The sequence below is a fragment of the Lipophrys pholis genome (assembly GCF_963383615.2).
Source record: "Lipophrys pholis genome assembly, chromosome: 1".
Taxonomy (NCBI): Eukaryota; Metazoa; Chordata; class Actinopteri; order Blenniiformes; family Blenniidae; genus Lipophrys; species Lipophrys pholis.
The window spans coordinates 46,967,402-46,981,669 of NC_137635.1; positions in this window are offsets into that span (position 1 = coordinate 46,967,402).

Consider the following 14,268-nt stretch of genomic DNA (forward strand, 5'->3'; position numbering starts at 1 on the left):
ACTGATAAGTTCAATAACAAACTGGTCCCTCAGTCAAAAATCTGCACAGTACGCATATGGCAGCGTGTAGATAAACGCTATACCCACTGTCTTATGCGTACTGTAGATGCAGTAGTATACTGGAGCCTTCAAGGCTGTTGGAGGTTCACAGAGCGTCAACACAGATGTTATGTGGAGGTGGAAGGAGACTTCCAAGTATTGTTTGCATAAGAAGTATGAAGTAGGCTAAATGGCATTTATTAAGTACTCGGTATTGGCAAGTAGCTAAATATTAGTTCCTATCTATCCATCTGTCTGTCTGTCTGTCTGTCTGTCTGTCTGTCTGTCTGTCTGTCTGTCTGTCTGTCTGTCTGTCTGTCTGTCTGTGTATCTATGATCGTTCTGGAGTAAGTGCCCCTCCAGTTCATCGCAAAGGTGCTTGATGGGTTCAAGGTCAGTGCTCTTTAACAAGCTAACGCATCAAACCATCTCCCAGTTATCAAAATATGATCAAAATGTCTAAGTGGTAAGATATCTGATTGAAATTCCTGAATTCAGTAATTATTTTTAAAACAGTTGTACTCGAGGCAGAGATACACATTGCACTATATAAAACCACAAACAGCAAATATCTATTCCCAATAACTATATATATATATATATATATATATATATATATATATATATATCAATAACACGAATATACTTTGATGTTTTGCTTTCTTCACAACACTGGTAGTAAAGGCTGATCTATAGTGTGTTGGTTACCGGGGCTTCCTGTGGTAACTATTTGGTGTATTGCTCCCCCTGGTGGTTGAAGTGTGCACGACAGTCAGTAGCTGTCTGATTCACACAGTCAGCAGCATGAAGCACAGTCTGACACCAAGCTCGTTTTACCTTGTTGAGAGTTCCATCTGCAATTTCGTTGGTTGTATGGAAGCATATGTATAATGACGATAAAATGATTCTGACTCTTCTGATTCCAGATAAAAAAATTCCGTATATAAAGCATATAAAGTGACTACATAAAACACAAAAGATTTGAATAGTTATTTGAAATTACTTGTGTGACTTGGTTTTGAAAGTAGTGACGTCTATATAGAATGTATTTATTAATAATTTGTCATCTCAAAACATACTCAAAATACAAAAATATTTTTTTACTCATTTACACTAGTTACAAAAAACAGGCACACACTATATATATGGAAATCCACCTGAGTTCCAGTAATATATTTGGATTTCGTTACTTCCACAACTGCATAATTATGCAGGAAATAAAATCACAATAGACATTTTAGAAGGTCTAAGAACAAAATCTACTTTCAAATAAGATTTTATGTGGTATATTCATTAACATTGTTATATCATCGAAATACTATACTTTAACTATCTACATGGAATTAAATGTGCTGGTTGATTTACCTCATTTTTCATTCAGCTGAGTGTTCAGTGTCATAAAATGAAGTTAAAGTTGGTTTTATTGTGGATTTATTATGCCTGGTGTTACCCTGCTGGAGAAGTTATTGCAGGTTATCAGAAAGAGAAAGCTTGATAAGCCAGATAGTTAAACACAGCTCCGGGTTTCCTCGGCTGTCGGCAGAATCGTTTCAGGCTTTCCTTTCGGTTCAATTTATTCCATGCTGCTATAGGAAGATCAACATTTACAGTATATTACAGGCAATGATATTGCTGCTTGTCATTGCATTTTACAAAGAAAAGTAATTTAAACCGAAAATGTAGCACTAAAGTGCAATTCCCCCTAGGAGAGCCAAAGCACCCCCAGAGCACCCCCAAGAAATATGATTTTTTTTTAAGTGGTTTATTTGGATTTTTTTTTATGTGTGAAGATTATAATTTGTTGCCTGGTTAATTAATGAATACACCAATAAAACATGTATTTATGTTTGGCTTTATTTTAAACTAAAAAGCAGTGTAAAGTGATCCAGCCAATCGGCGCAGCGAACGCATTGACCTTTGAACTTACAACTTCCTGTTGTTACGAGCACATTTTTCCCGGTGACTGTGAAACTTACGAATAGTAATGAAACATGGAGAGCTTTTTGCAACAAAAAAAAAAAATAATAAAAAACTAAAAACGTGACAAAATCACTGATGTCTTCACAACAACCAACGTTTCGTTTTAATATGACGTCTGATGGTGAGTGCATGATTATTGCCTATATGGTGTTTGAGATCCGAATTCTGACTCCTGGTTATCTCTATGCAGTGTTTATTAAAATGTCCATAGAACCAGATCTTTTTTCTTCCAGTGGAGGTGTTGGTGACTGGCAGCAGGAGTTAGTGTCTTTGTGTTAAAGACCCAAATGAAAACCTGCTGTGTGTTTTGCTTCTTGCTGCTGTTGAGGCTCCATCAGTGACATACTTGTGTTTAGAGTTTACTTTTAGTGGTGGGTTTAGGTTGCAGGCTTGTAAACTTTTCATCTTTGTCACTCTGGCTAAATATCTTGCGTATTGTGTCGCATAATATTGTTTTAAATAGCAGAGCTTTTACCGCATGTGCGTGCAGTAATCATTGGCAAATGGTATCGGTGCTTTGGATTGACTGGTTTCCCTGTTAAATAGTGATCAACTATAGCGTTGATCTGTGATGCTATTAACGCCATTTATCAAAACAAGACTCACTAAAGGTATGACACTTCTAAACTTCATTGTACATGCTGCTCAATGGCGTTTGTCAGGACAACTATGGATATCTGTCGGGTTTTTAACACCTGTTATCAGCAGCAACTAAGAACGCTTATTGGGTTAACAGGAAAACCACTTCACTTAAAACACCGGAAAACTATTATTTCCCCCCTGAGATGGGCCTGGAGTAGAGGTCGACAGACACAGACACAGAAACATCCTTTTCTCAGCAGAGCTCACGAGAGGGACTTTTAGAATCGTTGAAGGACCAAGGCCGGATTTAAGAAGAAATACACTTAGAATACAACGGTGTTGGACCTCTGACAATTATGAGAAATTGTAGAAAAACGGTATAATATGGGACCTTTAAGAAATGAACTATATGTTTGAATCAATAACAATCATCAAGGCAAAGTTAGTTTTCTGTGTAGGCTGCTTGGTATTCAGTTGCGTGTCTCATTCACTGGACTGAAGAAGCAGAATAGAAGAGAAACAAGGAATTTGCTACTAAAAGGCAATTTAACCATCTTCATCCGTCCTTCTGAACCTCTAGTATTTGGTTGACCGTGTCCTGTTGGACTCCTCCACACACTGTACTGCACTCACAAGATCGACACAGCCCGGTATACATTATAGAACGTAACACAGTATCAGGACAAAGATAAGACCCAAGAGCAGTGGGAGGAACCTAAGTGTCAAGGTTAGCGCTGCATGTTCTCTGTAATATAAGGTTCCTTAATCGAGGGTGTTAGAACCCTGCCACCCTCAGCCAAAAAAGGCAATAAATCACCAAATATTATATTCAGTCATAATAATATCAGATCATTAAAATAGCATATAATAAAAAAATCGGAAAAAATGGATTAAAGCAGATATAGAGTTTTTGTGCAGTTTACTCATTGAAAATAGGAATAATTAATGGTCTTGTACAGATTTACTCTCAGTTATGGCTACAAGAATTTTTTGCTGTTTTAGTCGAGTATTTATTACACTATTGACCCAAATTATCCCATTATTGGCCAGTAATGGCATTTCTAGAGTCTTTAAATGTAGGGCTGCACCACTACCAGTATTTGGTCTGATACTGCAACGAGTACTCAAACTCGTGAAAGCTCTCCGATGCAACTCGAGTACTACATGACATCATCCATCAGCAACGTCGCCAGCAAGAGAGGATGAGCGATATCAACAGTTTGGCAGTTTCGTAAGACAGATTTTGAAAATTTTGGTTCTGCCAAAATATCAGGAGGAGGTGAAAGTTCGTACGACACTAGCAACTTAATCACCAGAGAAATTTGAACCAGCAGAGTTAAGAGTGATGTCGCTCATTGGTTTAACTGCTCAGCATCCCCAATTAAAAGTATCCTTCAATACCACGTCATAGTTGTAAAAGTTGAGATGTAGACGCCAACCAGCCACTTGCACCAGTTTTGTTCCTGAGATAAAACACACTCAAATAATCCTGTGGGAGGCATCTTCTACATTCACGTCAGGGGCTGGTGGAGTGTGGCAGAGCGTTCTGTGAGCTGTTGTAGCGAGTTCAGGGAGAAGTGACAGCGGTACAAAGCTCTCTCCGGGAGGGACGACATGAACAGAGTGCAGATAAGCCACCTGTGAGAGATGAGGCTGACGGCTTTGACGCCCCTTGTTTCCTCGCTCATGAAAACAGGATCAGCATGCAGCTCCCCTGTTAAACCTCCCTTTCACTTCCCCTCTGTAAACCAACCAACGTAGACTGGCGCTGACTTACTGTGATCTTGGCTAAATTCCATGAATATGGAAATAAATTGTGTGTTCATTTTGATCGGGGTAGAATCAAAATGTGCAAACGAGAATGTTAAAGTGAGGGGTTTGCATGGATTAGATCAGGGGTGTCGAACACATTTTAGCTGTTGCGTCATGCATATTAATAGAATAGAATATGGTTACAAAAACACTTCTTAGAGCCAAACTTTACTTTAGCATCCTCCAAAGCACTTTATAATGTAAATCACATTCACCCTTTCATATACTCACCAATGGTGACAGCAGAGGTAGTGATGAGTGAGAGGCTATCTTCATCTACATTAATATCTTACATTTAAAAGTTTATTGATGTCAATATGTCTCAGCTCCACTTAGTTGAATCCTTTAAACTGGGTACTAACACGTTTTTGTAAAAACAATTTTCTTTTGATTACACATTTGAAACACACCTTAGATCTTTCTTCATATTTAAAGGCAACAACCAAGCATGTTTTAAAGATTTTTTTCAAGTTTTCCAGTCCAATAAAAACACTGTATTAACATTTTATTGGTAAACAGCAACCTATTTAAATTACAACTAAATGTAGACTGACTCAAAGACATTTACTTTGCTTTTGTTATTTGTTGATTTAGGTTTTCATATTCATATTATATATCAATAATATGGTACCCTTGTATTTGTATTTAAATTTAAAAGTTCTCATTTTTTTTAAATAAAGGATATTCAGTAGATGTATTGAATAATCATCATTACAAATGGACCTCAAAGTGCCTGGATGAATGGGTGAATATATCAACGTAGCAGATTATCCAAAGTTTATTGAGAAAGCAGCAAAAAGTCAATTTCCCATCTGTTCCTGACAATCATTTTTAAGTCTTTCTTAATCGCCTTGTTTTAATGTATTTATTTGACTTCCTTGCAAAGCACTGTGCCTTGTGTGAATGGTGCCAGAGAAATACATTTACCTTGCCTTCTAATCAACTGTCAGATATCTGCTCTCTGAACTTTCATGACTTCTGAACCAACACAAAATACTTTTAAATAAGACTGAAACAGTAAATTTACAAGCCAGGAGCTGAAAACATTTATCAAGCAGTCAAAAAAGCTGATTTACACCAAATTACACCGTTTTCTGTCCTGTCAAAGTTGATCTTTGGTCATTGCTGCATTTGTTGATTCTTTGGTCAAGCCGCATTGATGTCAGTTTGAAGACGCCCTCAAAGTGTCTGACTCTACTTGTCTGGTTTACACAGGGTAGGCCGCATACCTCCCTCTGATTAAAATAAAAAAATCGAAAGGTCCAATCAAAGCTGCGAGATAGGAACGCAGCCTGAAAGCTGAGGCCCAAAGGCCAGCAGCTCTGATTGCTGCTATGATTGCTCTATGAACTGAACACCACTGCTGCTCGACGCATGTGTCTGCTTGCAATAAACACAGGCCACGAGGCTTTGATCAAAATAGACTGATTAGCTTTTTGTTGCAGCGTGCAAGTGGTTTTCACTGTATAACTCCCATTTTATCAGGAGTTTCAAGGCCATGGAGATTGAACGATCGATGAGAGGTCAAGTTTGTTTATTGTAGCTTAGCGATTATCAACTGGCTTCACCCCAATGACTTTTTTATCTCTCTTCCTCTGTCTGTCTTTGACGGGCTTCAATTACACACTCTAAAGTATATTCCAGGTTAAGGTCATATCAGCCTGCTGTTTCAAACAAACACAGAAGCTTTACAAACTCGGATAAGACTTCCCATATTAAAGCCTGCTGCAATCAGATGTTGCCTGCGTTAAATAACGCTGTCTTCCTTTATAACTCAATAAAGGTAAATAAACTGTTTTACGATGGCGTAAACGCTAAGTAATCAACTGCCCTCCATGTAGCACGATTAAAGAACATGCATTTGCCACTGGACTCTTCAAGGACTCCTTAGATTTAACCGAGGTCACAGAATTTGCCTTTGAACCCAAAACCTACCTCGAAATAAATGACGGGCTCTTTGGATAAGTTGCAAATAATAAGAGCAATTTTGTATTCATTCATTCATTCATTCATTCACCTCCTGATGGGAAACATTGTTTTAATGGTTTGTTTTTCTGTGGTAAGTAGCAGCTTTTCAATATTAGTACACTGAAATAACACTGCAAATATAAAAAAAATATTAATAACACCGACCTGTCGGCATTGCTGAAGACTTTTTAACAAAGCATGTAGCTCTCAGTATTATGTCCCAAAGAGTCAAAATGTGGTGCCCAGTCATCTAAATTTACTCGCCGAGCCTCGGAGCAAACTACACATGGATACACAATTGTGAACTAACTAACTTTTCTTGTTCTGTCCCGTGAAACTACTATATGTGTGTCTTTCACTGGACTGAGCCCTGAACCCGGTTAAGGAGTCTTATAAAGACTTACACTTTATTTTTCCTCATTGCATTCAGCAACCAAGTTCATTGGACTTAAATAAAGCAGGGCCAGTTCAGAAGAACCATCCAGAACGAGTGATGGGCCAAGCAGTCTTTTAGATGTCATTGAATCATTACAATTGATTCATTAAAAAGATTTGCTCACCAAATCAGTGCATCACGGGAGAAGCCCTGATTATGTAACACATTATGTTCAGCGGCCACAGCGCGTTTATGTCCTGAAAGTATGGACATACTGGTGAGAATGCCAGCCACAATGGATTATGTCAATTGTATTAACACATGTAATTGTCCCTTCATCTTTGAACCAACTGCAACCAGTAATGACTTTTATTTTGACTCAGCTAAGATGAACACCATGGTGGGACGAGATGACACACAAAACCCTCTTCACTTCTGGTTGCCAGCTTCCAAATATTAAACTAAACTAAACTGGATCAACTAACTAACTAACTATACGAAGTAAGCAACAAAAACACAACACAATCATTACCAACACTACCAAGCCTAATATAACCCCAAATAAAGACATTTGAAACACCGCCAACCCAACTCCCATGATGCATTGCAGCGATCAGCTCTGTGATGCTACAATATGTTTCAGCTGGCAAATGTTATTCTAACAAAATCAAGATTGTAAAACACCATTAAAAAAACTTAAACAATTATTCAATAGCAGTCTCTATACTCCCCCTACAAGATTTAGCTCATGACACGGCAGCGCATCCGTAGTTTATCTTGGAAACAAGGACAAAATGAAAACAACTCTGACGGCGGAGCTGTTTGCGGTGCTGAAACCACTCTCGCGGCGCGTCTGAACCCCAAATTCACATGAAAGTACGAACTCTTTTTCTGACCTTTGCTTTCCTTTGCAGAAGGATATGAGCAGCAAAGGCAGAGCAGTGTGCCTTCGGGAGGGGGTGTGGCCTTTGGGAGGGGGTGTGGCCTTCAGGAGCGGGTGTGGCCTTCACAGTAAGACAGCTCAGCAGTGAGTGACTTGTACAGCCTCTCTGCCATACCAGGAAATAGCGGTGTTGAGTCATTTGGGCTAATAAAATCACAAAATGCTGACACTTTCAAACCTATAGGTACTGTAAGCTACGGGAAATTGAAAAATGTATTATAACTAATTATGTTATAATTAAAACAAGTAATCAAAATGAATATATCATTCATGTCAGTTCAGCCTTGGTTAGGCACTGCCTACCCTGACTGCACGCCACTGCTGTGAAGGTACTGTGGCTACTAAGACTTCACAGTATATGAACGGTACGGTAAAAGCACCGTTCCCTTGCAATGAGAGGATCTGACCGCCTCGGTTGGTTTCACCACTCATTCAAAAAAAGTGGTGAGATAAGAAAACAAACAAACCAAAACTTAAATTGCTGATTCGTTTCAGAGTATCTAGCACTTTTGGGGCGATGGTCGCTGCTCCTGCAACTAACGTCAAGGAACGAGCCAATAGAAATGCAGTATGAAATGACGTACTGGTCAGCACGACACTGGCGCTAAACCCAAATAGATGCTGTGTAGCTAGAATGGCAAAATGCGTCAAAAGATGTATGTAGGATGTAAACAAAGAAGACAGCCGAGTAGAGCTGTGGCAGCAGAATCCTTCTCTTGGGATTTCTCTCAAAGTGCTTCACTAGTTTCTTTTCTGTGAATGGATGGGGGACGCATATGGCGCTTTAATTCAAGTACAAAATACAGTGTTCGCAAACCTCCAGAGCACGGAACAGAATGTGCTGGCACTGTTTGACTCAACTGGTGTGTGTGTGTGTGTGTGTGTGTGTGTGTGTGTGTGTGTGTGTGTGTGTGATAATTTATCCCATAGTGACTGACAAATAGATGGAGAGCTTGAGGTTACTGTAGAATGAACTGTAATAAACTTGGAGGTCTATTGCGACAACAACCCTGACCTCAGGCTCTGATGCTCTGGCAACACTTGCGACCAGCAACAACATTTTTCATTCATCCATCCATCTTCGATCCCGCTTATCCAGTTCAGGGTTGCAGGGTGCTGGAGCCGATCCCAGCCTACAGTGGGCGATGTTCTGGACAGGTTGCCAGTCTGTCACAGGGCAAACACATATAGACAGACAACCACACACACATTCACACCGAGGGGCAATTTAGCATCACCAGTTGACCTCACATGCATGTTTTTGACTCCACACAGAAAGGCCGGGGGTCGAACCCACAGCCTTCTTGCTGTGAAGCGAGATCGCTAACCACTGCTCCACTGTCCGGCCCATTTTTTGTAATTAGATAAAAATACAGATCAGTTAGAAATGTATTTGTTGGTGATGTCATAATTTACTTTGGTTAACCAAACATTTGAAAATGAGCCCCTCCAACGGTTGCAGATTAGATGTCCTGTGTCTTTGGCCAGATGTCATGGAGAACAAACTGATGCTTTTGGATGTTGTCAAGCATCCTTTTCTGATTATCACAATCAAGTCACAATCGAGTCTCAATACTTGTTTGGAAATAAGCTTATTTACTACCAAACATATTTTTTGTGTCATGTGTATAACAGGTTTTTCCCCTGCCACAGTGAGACTAATGATAATGGCAAAAAATATAAATATTTTCAGTTCAATAAATCCACATGTGCAAGAGTTCCTACACAGATTTATATTTTTATTGAAGCATGTTTAAGGGTCTTAGTACCTCAGCTGCAACATGTGATTCTCTTGTAGAATGTCTTTTTTTTTTATTTCTATCTTTGACAGTGTGCTGTTAGTCTTTTTAACCAGACGTCCAAAGCCGGCACAAGAAATCCCACAAATGGCAAATAAAAATCCTAAATCCACTAATTGTGGTCGTTAAATAGACATCAAGTTTTTGGTCTGTTGAAACGTGTACTTTCAACTAGTTCTGGCTGCCTGTGTGTGGACGTCCAGACTTGGGCCAGGCCAAACAGCTTTTATCAGTGTCACCATAGCAACTACATCTGTGTGTCACATTTATGTCCAGATCACGACCTGGACAGACGGATGTGATATCAACTGGATATCTTGGATGTCCACAGACGTTGTTTTCTCAGTGGGCCGTGTGGAAAGCAGCAGTTAAGTCTTAAAAGAAAAACTTCAAGGATATTATATTTCTCCTGAAAGGCCATCAGTTGTGAATTGAATCAATGGTCTGAAACAATACGTGAGGGCTGTGACAATTTGAGCAAAATATTTTCTTTTTTCCGTCTCTCACAGCGATCTGATAACGGTGCCAGCATTCCCTTTAGCGTTTGAAAAGACACCTGCAGTTTGTCCTTTTTCCATCTGCGGCCAACTTTATGGCACCGGTGTCTGGTGTCCAGAGTGGAATCATTCAGCCAAGGCTCAAATTTGGTTTCAGCTGCCCGGTTAATAATTGAGCCACGGTGTTTAAGATTGAATGGCGGGTGGAGTAAAACCATAAGCCGAGACCATCAGTATTGTTACTTAAGGACCCAGGAATGAATAGGTTGTGTGAGAGAGAGAGAGAGAGAGATGACGATGATTTATCCCATAGTGACCTACAGTGACAAATAGGTGGTGAGCTTGAGGTTACTGTAGTATGAACTATAATGAACTTGCAGGTCAATTGTGACCACAAACCTTACCCCAGGCTCTGATGCTCTGGCAACATTTGAGATTACTATGGCAAAACTAACCTGTCTCACGACATTCTAAACCCAGCTCACGTTCCCTATTAGTGGGAGGACAATCCAACGCTTGGTCAATTCTGCTTCACAGTAATAGAACGACATCGACGTCGGAGCATTTCCATTGGAATTTTAAGTTTTTTCATTGCGTTAAAAATGTATGCATTTTGATAAAATGTACAATAACCCAGGAACATTCACGCTCTGAAGTTTGCAATCCATTCAATAAAATTTTATTTCTGTTTCAATTCCAATAAGCAAACAGAGGGAATGGTGGAGAGCTTGAGGTTACTGTAGTATGAACTATAGTGAACTAGATGGAGGTCAGGGAATCAAATTTGATGTTTGTTTGTTTGTTTGTTCCCACCGTGTTGAAGCACAGTCGTTAGCATTTGTTCTCACTTCATCAATATTAGCACAAACGGGCAAGGAGATGCTTTTTTCAAAAACAAAGCAAGATTAGTAAGAGATAAAATAAAACAAGATTGTTGTCAAATGAATGGGGAAATTCAGTTCTCACAGTAGCTCCTCATTGCACAAAGATGTGAAAAGTAAGAATATCAAACAGTAACAAATATAAAAATGTGTATAAATTATTACTAATATGCTTCTTCCGACTGATTTTTGTTTTGAGCATTTTTTTTCTTTTTCGCTATATTCATGGTACTCATTCTTTTTATTTGTTGTCTTCGAAATTAGCATCGCAAGCATGATAGCCGTCAGCTCATATTGGTGCTTAGTTTTTTGGGGATTTATTCAGGAACGGTTAGTTATCAAATGGTTAATTTCATGCAATTTGGGTGAGTAGTTTTTGTGAAAAGTTGGTAAAATACATACATACAAACCAATAAATAAATTCATGCAGCCGAAAACAAAACCTTCTCGGCCAACTTCCCTCGGTCACCCAACTTTCGTTGGCGAAGGAAACAAACGAGAAAATTAATCGATTATAAGAATTTACAATTAAAACACACATCTGCATTTACAGCATAAAATAAATAGACAAATGACTGACGAACACACTGGGAGCATTTTCAAAAGGGAAAATATTCACGTTTACAAAACTTTCCAGTGGTTTATGTTGCATGAATGAGCTTTGGTAGCTCCTGCTTGGATGGAGGCTGTTTGATGGAGTCTGACTCTTTTTTTATTTTTTTTTTCATATAATAGTTTATTTACTCTCCATTCCTCAAGATTGAACATATTCCATAAAGCAGAAGAAGACATGAGCTTATTCTTCATTCTGCAGCTTGAAAAGTAAAAATGCAGTTTTTTTTCTGTTGTAGATTCCGTATACTGGAGCCGGTATGAATCCGGCTCGGTCATTCGGTCCCCGCGATGGTCACACTCAACTTCCAGGACCACGGTGACCTGTTGAGGGGTGTACCCTGAGTTCACCCACAGTCATCAGTCTGACTCTGAAGGAGCTGCTTGGATAGCTGCTTAGGTAAGACCCTCCTCTCACCCCCTCAAGGGAATTCAGGCATCTTCCCAAGACAGACCTGTTCTTCCTTGACCAGTTCCCACAAGCAATGTTCCAGATATTTGTTGTTTTTTTATTTCTTCTCTGATTCTGATTTTGTACTTCCGATCATATGTGGTACCTATTGGCAGTTTTGACAATATGTATATTACAAATGTTAATAATACGATAATACATTTGGGATATATTTTGTAGGCTTAATGTGAGTTTGGTAAAGCTGCTTGTATGCAAGTAGCGTGTGTGTAAATTCTAATTGATCTTTTTTATCTATGGTTTTTTTCTTGCACATATTGATAAAAACATCAACTGTGCAGGGCAAATTAGAAGCTAGAAGACTTGTGAACACATTGATGAACAATCACCCCAAAAAAGACCCAAAAGAACTCCAGGAAAAGGAGGGGGAGAAAACCGATCGAAACAAACATTTTAATCGCTTACCATAATATGGCAGGTTTTACAGAAATCTACATTTTACTGGAGACAAATAGCATGGTATTCTGCATATTTATACAGGCTTTAAAAAGTTACAGATAAGAATGTCTTCAAACATAATTTCAAAACGTAAAGACATTTCAAATGTGCCAAATATTTCAGAGTGCCATAGTAAGGGTTCAAACAACCACACATTTTCCCCCAAAACACATTATTAGCCGAACAACTGAAAAGTAAACATCCTAGCAAAAACGGGTTAACAATGCATCATAATGTTGATGTAACTCCACTACTTTAGGGATGAACGCGTTAATAACTGTTTGCCATTATAAAATCAGTTATACGGGCTGGTTGTTTTTCTGTATATTTAAAAAATCCAGAGCTGGATTTTCTCCTATCGAGGGATCAAGCCAGGGTTTTCCGTACACGGTCAAGAATTAATCTTCCAAAACGCACTCACATGGGGAACAGAGCCCCAAAAGAAATGCTCTGCCTGAAATGTCTGTGCCCTGAAGTGCAATTGAGCGATCACAGTGCTGTTTTTATTATTGTATTATATATATTATTGTATATTACGGTTATTATTATTGTATAATCTCACCGAGTTACGCATTAACGGAGTCGGGAATTTCCTGCCAGCATTCCGTTCTGGCTTTTCGCTGCGGCAACAGTGTTGCTTTTTTTACGTGGATGATGCGTTTGAATGCTTCATATTTTGGGGAAATGACTGTCGGCTCTTCCAATAGATAAGCTGCTCTGCAGGGTTTGCGATAGGCTGAGGCTCATAACTCAGCCTCTTCAGTGTGAACATGCCCTCACGATGGGAAAACCCTGGATTGAATTACTGAGTTGATAACCTGCTTCATAGTAGCGCTTATCAACGATTTTTCATGTCTGCGTTTGTCAGTTCAGATAACGGAGGTGTATCCTGGATGTGTTGATCCTGCTTCATAGTACAGGGCTCCGATGTCTCTTTCTGCCCATTAGCAATATCCATTAGGACTGACACCCAGCCGTAAGAAACATTAGTTTTATACACTGTTGCTCGGAAGCATTAGCAGCTGTAAATAAACATTACCTTTCCCTTATAGCAGCTTCTGCCGCTGCCTTCATTGCTATTAGTTTATCTTGGATATGTTGTTGCTGCTTCGTCTTGCTGTTATTTATTTGCAATTATCTGTCTTGTTCAAAAAAATGCTAAAAAGCAACGTTATAGAGCATCTTCTCCCCAGTAACAGAAAGTAACTTGAGGGGAACTAAAAGAGTGAATCAGATGCACTCAGAAGGGGCGAACAGAAAAGCTGATGTGACACAGAAACGTTAGTTATTCAGATGTATGTAATATATACGAGTAAGACAGAGAGCGATGGGTAAATGTAGCAACTACTTTCCCAAATAATAACGCAAGAACCAAAGAATCTCCCATATTTAAACAACCAACACAGTGAAGTACAACTTAGAGACTCACACGCGCTCAAAGACAAGCAGGTTGCAGCCACAACGAAAACAGGCATCACCACAGAAGATGACAAACAAGTGAAGAGGGCGAACAGGTCAAACTGACAGAGGGACAAAGGGGAGGGGAGTCATTAAGCAGGGCGAGGATAATAATAAGACACAGGTGAAGCTCATCAGGGTGCGGCAGAGCAGTGACAGCGGCTGAAGACACGTGAAGCTGAAACTACGAGGCCAATTGTAGTGGCAGGGTGACCCGTGTGCGTTGTGCGTGGGCGTGTTTGTTGTTTTTTGTATTTCTTTATTCATATGTGCATAATGGAATATGTTTCTGTAATTAGATTTGTTATCGCGTACTAAGACGTGCGTATTCGGATCTGTGCTTGTACAATGTTTTGCTTTTGTGAGTAATTAGATTTCTACGAGGATCTCTGAGTGTCTCTGAACTGTGAGTCA